This window comes from Eubalaena glacialis, chromosome 18 (genome assembly GCF_028564815.1).
Source record: "Eubalaena glacialis isolate mEubGla1 chromosome 18, mEubGla1.1.hap2.+ XY, whole genome shotgun sequence".
In the NCBI taxonomy this organism is placed as follows: Eukaryota; Metazoa; Chordata; class Mammalia; order Artiodactyla; family Balaenidae; genus Eubalaena; species Eubalaena glacialis.
Window position 1 is genome coordinate 30,613,047 of NC_083733.1, and position 15,357 is coordinate 30,628,403.

At 45.7% G+C, this 15,357-nt stretch overlaps 1 long non-coding RNA gene across 1 annotated transcript in view; it reads right to left on the reverse strand.

Annotated features, from left to right (window-relative positions):
• Positions 1 to 830: 830 nt before the first annotated feature.
• Positions 831 to 15,357, reverse strand: part of LOC133079144 (uncharacterized) — a 47,178-nt gene continuing 32,651 nt past the window's right edge. The window contains exon 3 of the long non-coding RNA XR_009698062.1: positions 831 to 886. This is a non-coding gene — a long non-coding RNA (uncharacterized LOC133079144). The remainder of the gene's footprint in view (positions 887 to 15,357) is intronic.

A 15,357-nucleotide genomic window follows, 5' to 3' on the forward strand; every position in this document is an offset into this window, starting at 1 on the left:
CTAGGCATATAAGAAAAAAAACAGGAGTCATTTCAAAGTATTGCCTAAGTAATTAGATCGGGGGAGAAGAAATTGGTAAAAATCATACAAGGGTCCATAGATGTTTGAATCTGAGAACTCTGGAGGTGAGAGAATCTGTATTCCTCAGATCTGTCTAGGCTGAGAACACAACCTTGATGTCAGCTTCAGCTCTATAAGCAGGTGGTTTTCTGTTCATTAATTCGTTTATTCAAAGGGAAAATGACTCAGCAAGTGGTGGGGTGCTGGCAGGAGATCCCATGGTGTAGCTGATATACTGCGTCCTTGGGGGCTTCCGCCAGGACTCCAGGAGCTCCTGGCACTGTGGAGAACTTGCATGGAAAGTATTTTTGAAGGAAAGGGGCAAGTGCAAAAGAAATCTTTCCCCAAACCCTCCCTGGGACCCCCACAGCTCTTCTCTTCTGGTCACTGATGCCAGTGTGCATATTTTCTCTAAACCCTCCCCAGGGAAACCTAGGGTTTCACAAGAAAGTCTACAGGGTCAAAAGATTGAGGAAAGAAAGATTATGTTCTTCTGTTTTTTTAATAGATTTATTTTATTTATTTATTTATTTTTATTACTATTTTTTTTTGGGCTGTGTTGGGCCTTCGTTCCTGTGCGCGGGCTTTCTCTAGTTGCGGCGAGCGGGGGCTACTCTTTGTTGCAGTGTGAGGACTTCTCATTGCGGCAGCTTCTCTTGTTGCAGAGCACAGGCTCAGGTGCACAGGCTTCAGTAGTTGTGGCATGCGTGCTTCAGTAGTTGTGGCTCGTGGGCTCTAGAGCGCAGGCTCAGTAGTTGTGGCGCACGGGCTTAGTTCCTCCGTGGCATGTGGGATCTTCCCAGACCAGGGCTCGAACCCGTGTCCCCTGCATTGGCAGGCGGATTCTTAACCACTGTGCCACCAGGGAAGCCCCAGATTATGTTCTTCTGAGTCCCACTCTGGGGTCTCAGACAAAGTTTACTCACTGATTCATTCATTCATTCATTATTCAACAACTATTTACTGAGGACCCACCATGTGCCAGCCACTGTTCCAGGCACAGGAGACCCTATGAAGAACAAACTGTTGAAGTCCCTGCCTTCAGGAAGCTCACAGTGAGGCACATGGTGGAGCACACATAAGAGGCTCACGAGGTGACACAATAACTTGGCAGACACACATATAAGCTTGATAATGGGAGATAATAATGTCAATTATGAAGGAAATAAAAGGGTGACATGATAGACAAGGGTACCTGGGAATGGCCTTCTTTGGAGTGACAGCCAAAGAGCCAGGATAAGTGTTCCAGGCAGAGGGAACAGCAAGAGAAAAGGCCCGGAGGTGGGAGGAACCAGGTTACAAAGGTGACTGGAGTACATCGTGGGAAGGAGCCATGGAGGGAGATGGGCAGGGTATTCCCATTCCCAAGTACTGCAAGAAGCCACTGGAGGAAGGGTGGGGTCAGACTGACATTTTAGAACATCCATCTATCTGGCTGGATGGGTGGCAGTTACATTCTGCCCCAGCCACACTGGTCTCACTTTTCCCCAAATGCCCCAAACACATTCTTGCCTCGGAGCCTTTGCACTCACTTTCCTCCTCCAGGAATGCTGTTATCCCAGAGAGCTCCAGAGAGACCTCCTTCAGATCCAGCCTCCAATATCTCTCCATACCAGAGAGGCCATCCCTGACCACACGCTATAAAAGCACACCCCATCCCCAGAGCTCCCCGTCCTCTCTGTTGCTGTATTTGTCTCTGTAGCACTTAGCTATTACACAGCAAACACATGTTGATGTGTTTGTCCCCTCCAGTCAAAGGTAAACATGCCCAGGACACAGTGAGTATTCAGTAAATATTTGGGAAATACATTGAGTGGCCAAGCACACTGGGCTGAACCATTAACCTCTCAGAACCCAAGTTTCTCTCTCTCTTTTTAAAAGCATTTTCTATTTTATTTATTTATTATTCTTTTTCATGTTTCTTTCCATTATGGTTTATTATAGGATATTGAATATAGTTCCCGGTGCTAGGTTTCTTTTCCTGTCTGACTTCATAGTACCCACGCTAAAGGTGATTCATATTCATTCATCAGTTTATTTATTAGTTTATTCATTCACTCATTGTCTAAGAGATTTTTATTGAGCGTCTTCTATATACCAGGCACTGCATTAAAATTAAATTAGATGATGAATCCAAGTAGCTAATGTAATAGATAATTTGTTAGACTTAATAGATAATGGGTTAGAAGAACTAATCAGGCACCTATTATGTGGTACAAATGTCGCCTGGAGAGATGCCCACAAAAGAGGGCAGCCGGCAGCATCACTCACACAGCCAACGTGGACTTTGGTTCCAAGGCCAGGCAAGATCTTGACTGCCTACCCAACTGTTCTGTTACCCCCACTTTCCCCACCCCTACATCCATTTTCCTCCTTCTTTGCCCTTCCCTGCACTCTGTGGGGCTGACCTCAGGTGTCCATGCTCTCTGGCTCCCAGCTGGCCAATGCGAGGCCATGGCAAAAGATCGGGAAGAGAAGAGGACAGATTATCTATTCCCTGCTCTCTTCTTGCTTTGGGGTGTGATTTCTGGCTGTGGCCATGTCACTCCAAGGCTACAGCTCTGGCAGGCAGCACCGCTCTGCTCAGTGGACCCCACCTTAGCAGAGGTCCGATGTCCCCATGCCTCCCCTGCTCTTTCAGGTCTAGAGTTAGTAACAGCATCCTGCTCCCCAGCTAGCCTGCCTCCCCTGCTCTTTCAGGTCTAGAGTTAGTAACAGCATCCTGCTCCCCAGCTAGCCTCTGGGGCTTGTCATCCCTTGATCATGCCCTTAATGTCCCTGAATGCAGGCCCTTCATTGAGGACCCTTGAACCATCTGAGTTGCTATCTATGTCCTACTGGGACTCTGACCAGTAGACCCACCATAGCAATTAATAGTTCAGAAAATGTCCATTGTCTCATAACAAAATACTGTAGACTTGGTGGGGGGGGGGCGGTGCTTAAAAACAACAGAAATGTATTTCTCATAGTCTTGGAGACTGAAAGTCTGAGATCAGAGTGCCAGCATGATCAGGTGAAGGCCCTCTTCTGTGTGGCAGACTTCTCACTGTGTTCTCATATGGTGGGTTCTCTTTTATAAGGGCACTAATCTCATTCATGAGGGCTCCACCCTCATGGCCCATGCACCTCCAAAGGCCCTATCTCCTAATACCATAACATTGGGAGTTGGGATTTCAGCATATGAATTTTAAGGAGGACACAGCACTCAGAACATAGCAGTCACATATATTGTAAAAAACAATGCATATTGGTATGGATAGATATATACCATATATACATACTATTTTATAACTACTCCCCTCCCCTGCCTCCTAGTATTTAGAAAAGTCACACTGGCTGAACTTTTGACATACCCTAAAGAGATCATCCCCTCACCCATGGCCCAGCCTTACAGCTGTGCCCCCTTCCCCTCTCACCAACAGTGCTGCCCCTATGATTCTACAGACTGGCATTAAATGCACTGTGCTCTACAGAGCTTCCTGTAGGCATCTACAGGTACCAGCACCCATGGCCTCATGTCCTCCACTCACGGCAACAGCTGTACCCACACTTCAGGATCAAACTGGTCCATTTCCTTCCAGCTTATAAATTGTACCTTTTTCTTAGGCCTAGTGAGGAGGCAGGTAAGATAAAAAGTAGCCTTGCAAATTGAACTGTCATTTCCCGGGGGGTGGGTGTTGGGTGCACTCATTCTTCAGCATTGATTCATTCGACATTGGTCTCAGGCCAAGAATATGCTGGGTGGCCACAATGCCAGGCTCTGCAGATCCAGTGATGAACTGGCCAGAGAAGGACTGAGGCTTTGAGAAGCTCTGTTGGGGAGGAAAAGAGAAAGAGAGAGAGGGAGAGAAGGATGTGCCAACAAAAACCAGTTTGCCGAGACCATATTTCTTGGCAGGAGGAACTGCCCAAAGGGGAACGGTAGGTTCCCTCCACTCCAGGACAGGCCAGGGACCCAAGGGAAGTTCTGCAGAATCAAGAAGGCCCTGAGCTGGTAACTGAGGACCATCAGCATCCAGCCAGATCTTCATCACCCAGTTGGCTGCTAAATGCTGGGCGTTGCTTCTGAGGGGGCCAGGGCAGCTCAGAGAATTACGGGAGGATCAACAAGCCAAGGAATGGAGATACATGTTGTTCAACAAGAAAAATGAGTTGTATGTCCTCGCTGGTGTCTGGGGAGCGGGTTCAAGTTTGCCCCATACCTCTCCCTTGATTTATCTCCCATTTCAGTCGTGTCCACGATTGCAAAACAGAGAAGGTGTTATCACTCTCCTCTCCCACGGCATCTGATTAGAGATAGGATTGAACGGATTGGTTTGTTGAATGCAGCCCCTGCCTGGAAGCTTACTTCTGGGTACAGGGTGCCCTGTGGCAGGGCGTAGCCCGAAAGACTCACCTGGGTAGTGATTAGGAGAGCAGATAAGAGAGTTGTTTCCTGCAGTCACAGTCTGTTCAGAAACTCCCTGGTGGTCACAGGTTCGAAGAAAATTCCCACCCTCCCACATCGGTTGGGTCAATGCTTCAGGTCACAGGTAGGGAGGAGTACTTAGGAAAAAAAGCGCAAGAGTTGCAGTTGGGGCACACCTAGAACACTGGAGGCTGAAACTATGCCAAGAGAGAAAATGGGCATCCATGTGAGGCAGAAGCAAATACATAGACCTAAAAAATGGCCTCTCCTGGAGCTCCATGGCCTCTGTAATTTAATTCCCGGAGCAGGTGAAATTTAAAAGGCCAGAGTGTGATAAAGAGATAGGTGGGTTTCATAAAGATGCTGGCTTTTTGAGCCAAGGAAACGAAGGAGAGGAGGAAAAATGATATTGACTCAGCCATTGGAGGTTAAAAGTAAATACTGTCAGTGTAAATAACTGGGCTTTTAAAGGAAGCGTTTCACACCATTTCAAGAGCACCCATGGGAGCTAGGAAGGGGAAGTTAGGATGGGCATAAATTGCTGAGGGTACCTTTCTCTTTTCCACTCCATCTTTAGGGGACGCTAAGAGGCACTAAGGAGAATGGAGAGAGCGGCTGGGGGTCAAAGACCCCCTGATTTGTCGGCCGAATGGGGGTAGCTTATACCTACGTGCATATGTCTGACTTTTGCAGGGGATTGTGACCTTCCCTCCGAAGGTTTAGAAGATGCCGTCTCTAAGAGACATAAAAATGAGTAATATAGAAACAGGGAAAACAGGCATTTAGGTCCACGAGAGCTGGAACTGCATCTATCTCAGTTGCCACTGAATTCCATGTAACACGGAGCCCGTCACGGAGAAGAGGTTCTGGAAATATTGGAGTGAAAACAAGAAACCAACCAACAAAGAGGCACGCCCATAGCACCACCAGCCAGCATCTCTTGGGCAGCTTCTAGGGGAAAAGCACTTTTCATCCCTTAACCCATTCCATCCTCCCAGTGTCCCTAAGGAGATGGGAACATGCCCCAGGGCTTCCCCAAGAGCTGCCCGGCTCTCCCAGAAGATGCTCCAAGGTGGTCATGATGCCACAGATGATGCCATAACTTTCAATGAAAGCCACAAAATAGGCCATAAATCTCTGTGCCTGGAGCTGAGGACCACACTCTCCCGCCATGTGGGCTGCTCTGGAGCCTGACTTTGAACTTCCTACTTGCCAGCTTAATGGAGACGCACTCAGGAGCGAGCAAGGCCAGGTGCCTGATTTTGAACCAGACAGCAGGAAAGTGACCATGACAGAATTGGGTGATTTTTGCACCTAAACAATGGGGAGTGACTTGCTAGGCTCTGCAGGATTCTCCGTGGCGAATGGACCTCAGACTTTTCTTTCCTCCTACCCTCCTGCCCAGCACACTCACCCCAGATCCCTGTGGTGGCTGGGAGGTAGCCACTGGGTATAAACATATATGGAGCTGACAGAGCCAAGGTGGGCAGGGTGTGTCAGGAGGATGGTGGTCTTGCTGGTCTCATCATCCACGGAAAGGAGCCATCCCACCTCCAGCATTGACTGGGAACATGCATTATCCCTCCCAGAAGAGCCATGCTTTAGTGGATGTCCACGAACTGGGGGTTTGCAGAAAGAACCAGCTGATATACAGATGAACATTTCTTACTTCGAGATATACATACATATATATATTCTTGGGGATTCATTAATGTGACTTGGGGAAAAAAATCAGCGTGGCCCATGTTTGGTCCATGATTTGAGAGGCAGCCTATTAGCATGACCTTGGGCAAGTGACTATACTTACCTCTCTGTGCTTCAGCATCCTCATGTGTTAATTGGGGGGGAATGAAAGTTGATATTGACTAGGTCAATATATTTAAAGTACTTCCAGCAATGCCTGGCATATCATAAGTGTTCTCTGAGTGATACTGATTATTACTATATCACAGATATTATTGCTTATAAAAATGTTAAATTTACTTACATTAAAAAAGCATTTGAATATGTTCATCTTTTCTATTTCTTCATGGTTCAGTCTTGGGAGATTGTACCTTTCTAAGAATTTGTCCATTTCTTCTATGTTGGTATACAGTTGTTCATAGTAGTCTCTTATGATCCTTTGTATTTCTGTGGTGTCACTTGCAACTTCTCCTTTTTCATTTCTGATTTAACTGATTTGGGCCCTCTCCCTTTTTTTTTTTTTGATGAGTCCAGCTAAAAGTTTATCAAGTTTGTTTATCTTTTCAAAGAACCAGCTTTTTGTTTCATTGATCTTTTCTATTGTTTTTGTTTTTAGTTTCTATTTCATTTATTTCTGCCCTGATTCTTTATGATTTCTTTCCTTCTACTAACTTTGGGTTTTGTTTGTTCTTCTTTCTCTAGTTCCTTTAGGTGTAAGGTTAGGTTGCTTATTTGAGATCTTCCTGGTTTCCTGAGGTAGGCTTGTATCACTATAAACTTCGCTCTTAGAACTGCTTTTGCTGCATCCCATAGGTTTTTTTGTTTTTGTTTTTTAAATTTTATTTATTTATTTATTTATTTATTTATTTATGGCTGTGTTGGGTCTTCGTTTCTGTGCAAGGGCTTTCTCTAGTTGCGGCAAGCGGGGGCCACTCCTCATCGCGGTGCGTGGGCCTCTCACTATCGCGGCCTCTCCCGTTGCGGAGCACAGGCTACAGACACGCAGGCTCAGTAATTGTGGCTCACGGGCCTAGTTGCTCCGCGGCATGTGGGATCTTCCCAGACCAGGGCTTGAACCCGTGTCCCCTGCATTGGCAGGCAGATTCTCAACCACTGCGCCACCAGGGAAACCCAATCCCATAGGTTTTTGATCATTGTGTTTTCTTTGTCATTTGTCTCTAGGTATTTATGAATGTGTGTGTGTGTGTGTGTGTGTGTGTGTGTGTTTAAAATGTTAAGACCTGTGCAGGGAGCTGGCTTGCTCTCCCCACGATCCCAGCATCTCCTCTAACGCAGCCCATCCTGGTGCCCAAGGGGCTTTTATGAAATTCAGCCAGGCTCTCCAGGTGGCCTCCCTGGTGCTCAGAGGTAGGCAGGGGTGGGGAAAGAAGATGCTCCCCCAGCTTATCTCTGCTCCCTTGGCCCAGCTTCTTGCCTCCTACCAGAGACCTAGAGGGAGCTCGTTCGCAGGCATGACCTGACTCATTTGACATTAGACAGCAAGAGATTCATAGAAACATCAGCCTTTCCCACTCTTTGCCCACACCTCTGGCCCCAAGAAAGCAGTCTGGAGTGCCCAGATCCCATGGGACACTGGGCCAAGGGCTTAACACAGCCCAACAGGTAGTCACAGAAAGTCTGTGGGCTGGCACACCTGCTAACCAGCCCTGCCCAGATGGGCCTGGGCTCTGCTCCTTCTGTGTCCTCTCGCCGCCTCAGAGAGGTGGCCCCAGCAGGACTGCCACACTCTCTTTGTAGAAATTCAGGGAACACTCTACCGCCGCCTCCAGGGTCTCCTCGGAAATGAACTTCGAAAGGATTCGGTTTTGCATGTCGCACCAAATGTCCTTGGAGGGGACCCAAGATTAACTTGCCTTATCTTGAAGTCTGCCTGACAGTCAACTGGGTCATGGTAAAGTTCCACTGCAGGCAGAGCAATTAAACCACCCCGAGCGCCTATGCCCCCCACCAGATCCTTCTGAGGCAAGGGCAGTGGCTGACCTCCCTGTGACCCCAGCCCTGCAGCAGATGGGGGTGCTTAAGTCTCTGGGGGGGTCTGTGCCCTCTGACACGCACAGCCCAGGGCTTCCTCACCCATACCTGGACCGATAACCCTGCATACTAGGCTCCCTTGGGAAAGGGAGAGATGGGAGAGCGTTAGGGAGGCAGTAGGGCGCCCCAAATCCTTGGGAGGACCTGAAAGGATGACAAGAAGGCATTAAGTCCGAGCAAGTCCCTGGACTTGGGCTGGGTGAGCTCTTAGCTGAAGTAGTCACAATGGTGTTAGGAATAAACAGACCATGGGAACAGAAAAGAGGGTCCCCAAAGAGATGCATTTATGCGTAGAATACAGTTAAAGTACAGGTGGCTATCAACTGATTGTGACAAAGAAAGATCTCTTCCATACATGATGCTGGGAAAACTGGTTAACCATTTGTTGGGAGGAATAAAATTAAATCATTACCTACACCATACACGCACAAAAATAAATTCCAGATCGACTAAAAATCTCACGGTTTTATAAATGGTATGACCATTGTGTTAAATGGAATAAGCCAGTCACAAAAGGACAAATACTGTACAATTCCACTTAAGTGAGGCACCTAGAATAGTCCAATTCATAGGGTCAGAAAGTATTGAATAGAATGGTGGTAGCCAGGGTTTGGGAGGAGGTGGGAATGGGGAGTTGTTTAATGAGGACAGAGTTTCAGTTTGGGAAGATGAAAGTGTCCTGGAGATGGCTAGCTGGGGGTGATGGTCTCACAGTAATGTGTACTTAATGCCGCTGAACTGTACCCTTAAAAATGGTTAAGATGGTAAATTTTATGCTACGTGTATTTTACCACAATTAAAAATAAAAATTTTTAAATGTCATATTTTTTAAAATTATAGGAGCGTGAGAGAATAATATGAGATAATAGTCTTCATACGTTTAGGGTGAGGAAGTCCTTTTCAGTGTCTTAAGCAGGATATGAAATCCAGAATCCAGAAAAGAAAAGGTTGACAGAGTTAAAATTACAATTGCATTAAGTGACAAAGATGACTGAGGAATGTTTTAATGACAGTCAGGAGAAGAACAAAAGAATAATAATAGATCTCCTGCTCGGGGCAGCAGAACACTGGTCCAGGAGTTCCGAACCCTTGGCCACCTTCACAAGTTCTACCTTTTCATACAACACCTATTTTATTATTTGCCTCTTTTTCCGTTATACTCTTAATCAACTCAAGTGAGGAATGCTTTACGTACAATAAAATGCACCCCCTTTGTGCCCATGCCATGAGTTTTGACAAACTTAAATACTCATAGAACCATCTCTAGATCAAGATACAGACCTTTTCCATCCTCCTTAAAGTGCTCTCGGGCCCCTTCACATCCATCCTCTCTCCCATTCCAGGGCTCTAGCACTGGTTTACCTCTGCAACAATTTACCTTCTCTGAGAAAATTTTAGAAATGGAACCACAGAGTACGCAGTCTTTTGTTTCTGACTTCTCTCACTTAACACAATGCTTTTGAAACTCATCATGCTGTTGTGTGCCTTGATATCTTGTTCCTTTTTATTATTGAGTAGTTCTCCTTTGTATGGAGTTGCCACCGTTCCTTTATCTGTTCACCTGTTGATGGACGTTTGGACTGTTTCCAATTTGAGGCTATTATGAACAGTTACTGCTAAGAACTTTTGCATGTAACACAGACTTTCACTTCTATTGGGTAAATACCTAGGAATGGAATTGCTGAGTCATATGGTAAATGTGTGCTTTAAACTAAATTTTAACTTCTATTCATTTTGAAAGAAAACTTGAAGTCACTACTATAATGAAAAGGCAGTATCCCTTGCTATAAAGCAAACTTTACCATAATAATAAAAGTCTCAAGATTTAAATAGACACAATGGTATTGTGTTTCGTTTGCAAATACTGCGTCTGCAACCTTATACAAAGCAAGGCTCTTACATGCCTGAGAGATCCTTTCTCCTGCCAAAGGCTTTGGGCCTTGGGTTAGTCCCAGAGAACTCTCTGCTAGGTGTTGGAGAGGTGTTAAAATCGGGCCACGTTAACTGCGAGGGAGGGAACGACTCTGTGATTCCACGTTACTTGATGTCACGCAGGTGTGCCACCTGTAATCACTACCTGAGCAGGAAAGAGGGACGACACAGAGAGTCAGTGATTTTGCTCACCCCTGCGGTCAAGGACAAAGCCCTTCAGCTACATATAGCTATTTATTTAACAAAAAATTATAAAGCGTTTATTATGGGCCAGCACTGTTGTAAGTGCTTTATAACTATTAGCTCATGAACGATAGATAGGGTAGAACCATTTTTTATGCGAGGTGAAACACACACCTCACTGTTCCTGATGAGAATAAGGGGTTTTTTTGAATTTATTTTATTGAAGTACAGTTGATTTACAATGTTGTGTTAATTTCTGCTGTACAGCAAAGTGATTCAGTTATACATATATACATTCTTTTTCATATTCTTTTCCATTATGGTTTACGACAGGATAGTAAATATAGTTCCCTGTGCTATACAGTTTCTTGACCCAACTAAGCAACGTTCCAAGTAACGTGCACGTAAGATAGAGAAGCCTCGCTCAAATCAGAAGCCACAGTCAGAGGTGAACCTGGCTGTGATGCTCTCAGGCCCCTGTAAACCTTCTTCCTAGAGGCTCAAATGCCCACCCCTGTAATGTGGCAGCTGCAGCCCCAACGCTGCCCATAGTCACAGATCTGGAATCAGATCCAGGTCAGTGTTCAGGCCCCGTCAATGACCAGATGTGCAATCTTAGGCAAGCAACTTAGTTGCTCTGTGCCTCAGTTTCCTCACCTGTGAAATGGAAATAAAAATGGTACCTGCTCATAGGCTCTATAGGTTAATTGGAAGAACGGCATGAAATAACTGTAGAAAAGCATTTAGCACAGTGCCTGGCAAGTAGCCCTCAGCGAATGTCAGATGTTCTAGCTTGTTGTTATAACAATAATCTAAATGCTAATACACAGGGTGCTCTGCGGATTAAGGAGATTATGGGTCAGTCTGTCAACAAGCGGTGATTGTCAAACAGCCACTGTGTGCCTGGGACTGTCTTAGGCTCTGGATCCCTAGTGGTGGAAAAGGAAACACAGGCTTGGTTCTCCCCCTCATGAAGCTTGTACTCAGTGGAAGACAGAAAATAAGCATTAAAACAATAGATAAGATAATTTGGGGTTTCAGTAAGAGCTATGAAGATGATAAGCTAGAATAACTTGATACAATGAAATTGGGTATTCTTTGGTTTGGTCAGTAAGGGCCTTTCTGAGGGTCTAATGACCTAGATGACAATGAAGAGTCAGAAGAGGCCTTGAAAAGATGGGGGAGGGAAATGGAATGACAATGAGCTTTCCTAGAAGAAAGATTAACATGTGCAAAGGCCCTGGGGTTACTGGGTTTGCGGGTAAATTAGGCCAGAGGGAGACGTAGGTGAAGGCCTGATTATCCAGGGCCTGGAAAGCCATTGGAGAAGTTTGTATTTTATTCTAGTTGGAACAGAAATATTTTCCTTAAAGTATTTTAAGCCAGGGAAATAAGTGATTGGATTAGAGTTTCAGAAGGATTACTCTGTCTGCTGTGCAGAGGATGAACCAGAGAGGGCAAGAACAGAAGCAGAGAGCCCACTCTGTAGGCTGTTGCAGGAATCCAGCCAACAGATGTTGGTGGCTTGGAGTTGGCTGGGCACTGTGCAGTTGGTGAGAAGTGGTCCTATACAGGATGCCTTTTGAAGTTAGAGAGGACAGTCGTGCTGATGGATCGGAGAAAGAGTGTGAGAGGATGAAAGGAGTCAAGAAGAGTGCTAGATTTTTGGCCGCAGCAACTGCTGAATGGTGTTGCCACTTCCTAAAAAGGATAATGATGGGAGAAGAACAGGTACATTTGGAGCATTGTAAGTCTAAGGTGTCTGTTAGACAGTTGTAAAGGGAGTGCAGTGTCTGGAGTCCAGGGGAGAGATCCAGGCTAAAAATGTACATTTCAGATAAAAACCCAATATACTCTAAAGATATACTAGCAGATCGCATCACCCAGAGAGAGAGAATAATTAGAGAAGATGGGTCAAGCTCTTCAACACTCAGTAGCCCAATAGAGAAACACATCTGAGAAATGTTGCATACCACATTCCCCTCTCAGGGATTCCCAACGCACACCAGCACATTAAATGCACTGATAAGTTCTGCAGTTAGTAAAGAAGGCTGCTTACGGTTCTTTAACTTAGGATTTCCCAAATGTATTTGATCATGGGAAACTTTTTGCATATAAAACCGATGAACAAGCCATGGGATGCCAAGCAGATCAAGAACTCAAGCTGGGTCTTCAAGGATGAGTGGAATCAGCGTGATCGATGTCTAGGAGAGCATAGAGAACAGACAAACTTCTGTGAAGGGCCAGATAGTACAGATTTTAGGCTTTGTGGGCCATACGGTCTGTGTTGCAACTACTCAGCTCTGCCACTGCAGCACAAAGACAGCCACAGACAGGCATGGCTGCGTTCCAGGAAAACTGTATTTCCAAAATCAGGCAGCAGGCCAGATATGGCCCACAGGCCGTAGGTTGTTGACGTCATCCCTTGATGTAGGATAAAGAGATCTAAAAAAGGCAAAAGGCAGAGGGAGATGTGATCCAGAGGAGAGAACAGGGCAGAGTGCGGAGGAAGCAGAGGGTCTGGGGGAAATGAGGAGTCCCTCTGGCTGGAGGTGGGCACTTCCCTCTTCTGTGGGTCTCTCAACAACCTAGGAGGGACAGCGGAGGGTCCCAGTATCCAGTTCTACAGACAGAGAAGCAGAGGCTTGGAGGTTAAGCAACCTATCCGACTGGGACCCCAGCTCACATTACCTGATTCTGAGCGCACTGCAAGATAACCTACCCACGTGAGGAAGGCATAAGAAGACAGTCCTGCAGCCAGACTCCGCCTCTCTCGGTGGATGGAACTTTATCCAGAGGCCATCTCCCCCTCTGCCCCTCACCCAGATCAAATGGCCGTCCCGGTCCATGCCAGGCTGCCAGCCTGGGCCGCCACCTTCCTCCCCCACTCCAGTAGATGAAAGGAAACATTGCCTCACCAAACAGGGAAGATATGTGAATTAACAAATGCCAGTGCCTCCGGTGCCCATGATAGCAAAAAGAGATCCAAGGAAACACTGATATTTATTTATCTGGCGTTTTCTTTCAGATCTAGCAATGTGACAATAACACGTGTCACTGTCAGCCCAGGCCCTGCTGGCAACACCTTGAAAACTACGGGGAGGTTCAGAAAATAAACAGCAGTCGCTCTGATTCCGGTGATAAAATACCAGTGTAAGGAGAGCCTCCTGGGATCCATAATCTGGAATTGTCAGGGGATAAGAATTGTCTGTCTTTTTGATAAAAGATGTCAGCTACCCTTCTGGGTTTTAAACAGAAAGAAACACTTCTGATTATGAGACTGGTTGTGTATCGTGAAGTCTGTTGAAAGAATCAGTGTGTGCAATGAATGTGCTTCCCTTGCCCATCAATGTCCTTAAAATTTCCTTATCAGAAGAAAATTCAGCCAAATCAGAGTTACAGAAAGCACACAACCCTAAAGTGACTTGTTTTGCTCTGAGCCCTTTGCCTTGTGAAGGCTGAAGTTTCCTGATTACTATTCAGTGCAAAAAGCCTTCAAAGACTGCTCCAGAATCGGCAATTATTATTTTTTTTAAGGCTTAGGACTAATTAGCCTCATGAAAGATTGTTTTGTTGTTTGCGGTTTGTGGTTGTTATAGGGCTCGTTTTGCCTTGAAAGATGCTGCAATTGCTTTTCTTTCTCAATTGAAATTCAACAGGGGAAAAAATAGCCCAATTAGGAATCATCAGTGGACTGCCTCACACATAATAAGCCCGAATAAATAAATATTTATTGAATGAGTGAATGAATGAATGAATATTAAACAGCCTCACATCCTGGGATGGACTAAGGATCCAAAATAAGAATCTAAATAACCATCAATACCTGTTGATGAAGGCAAGCGAGAGGACCAGTCTTATTAATACCAGTCAAACTCAGGGGGCCTCCAGGACACTGCGAAAGGTCGTTTATTCATGCAGCAAACTTTTCAAGGAATGTTCACTCCGCTCCAGCCTTCTGCTAGGTGTTGAGGGTTTAGCAGGGAACAGGATGCCACGGTCCCTGATTGCCTGGAGCTCATATTCTAATGGGAAGAAGGCAGACAAAATACAAGTACACAAACTAAGGAAAGAATTTAGGCTTGAGAGTTTAAGTGTGTTGGAGGTTAACAAGCAGGTTAACTGATCGGGCTAGGGGGGCTGGGGAGCCCCAGTTCAGGAGGTGCCTATTGGTCTGAGCTGTGAAGGATGAGGATGCACCAGCAATGTGAAATCACGGATGTTTGTGGAATATGAAGTAAATGTTACTCAGAATGTATTCGTTCCCTGTGGCTGGTGTAACAAATTACCACAAATTTGCTGGCTCAAAAACAACAGAAATTTATTCTCTCAAGTTTTGGAGGCCAGAGTCTAAAACTAGTATCATGAGGCTGAGATTAAAGTGTGGACAGGACCCTACTCCCTCCGGAGGCTCTAGGGGAGAATCCTTTCCTTGCCTCTTCCAGCTCTGGAGGCTGCCAGCATTCCTTGGCTTGTGGCTGCATCCCTCCAATCTCTGCCTCTGTCTTCATACGGCCTTCTTTGTATGTTTCTCCTCTTCTGAACCCTCACCAGAAGGGATTCGAATGTCCATGTTTCTGCCAACAGTCCGATTAAGAGGATGTGGGCTTTTTCTCTCCTGTGCCTCAAAATTCTTCCAGCTTTTATCCATGATTCAATGCCGAAGCCACTTCCACCTGTTCAGACCTTTGTTACAGGAGCACTGCACTTCCTTGCTGCTAGTTAAGAATCTCTTGAGTTAATCAATATGCTTGTAGTACAATCAGGCTTGGCTATCTGCTCAAAGGACAGGTCATGATGGAATGTTTTAGAGGTCATGTGATGTATTCCTTTAGCACCAATTTCTTTTTTATTTTAACCATCACTGGGGGTGGGGGGATACACCTGCAATGTAATACGTTGTTCATTATTTTCCAAAACAAATAATACTCACTATAATTTTATCTTTTCTGGATAGCCTTGGGGTCATTAGGATGAACTTCTATTGCTGCAAGAGAGCAAGGCTCTACCCTAAAGGCTATTAAGTGCGGTCCTGCATA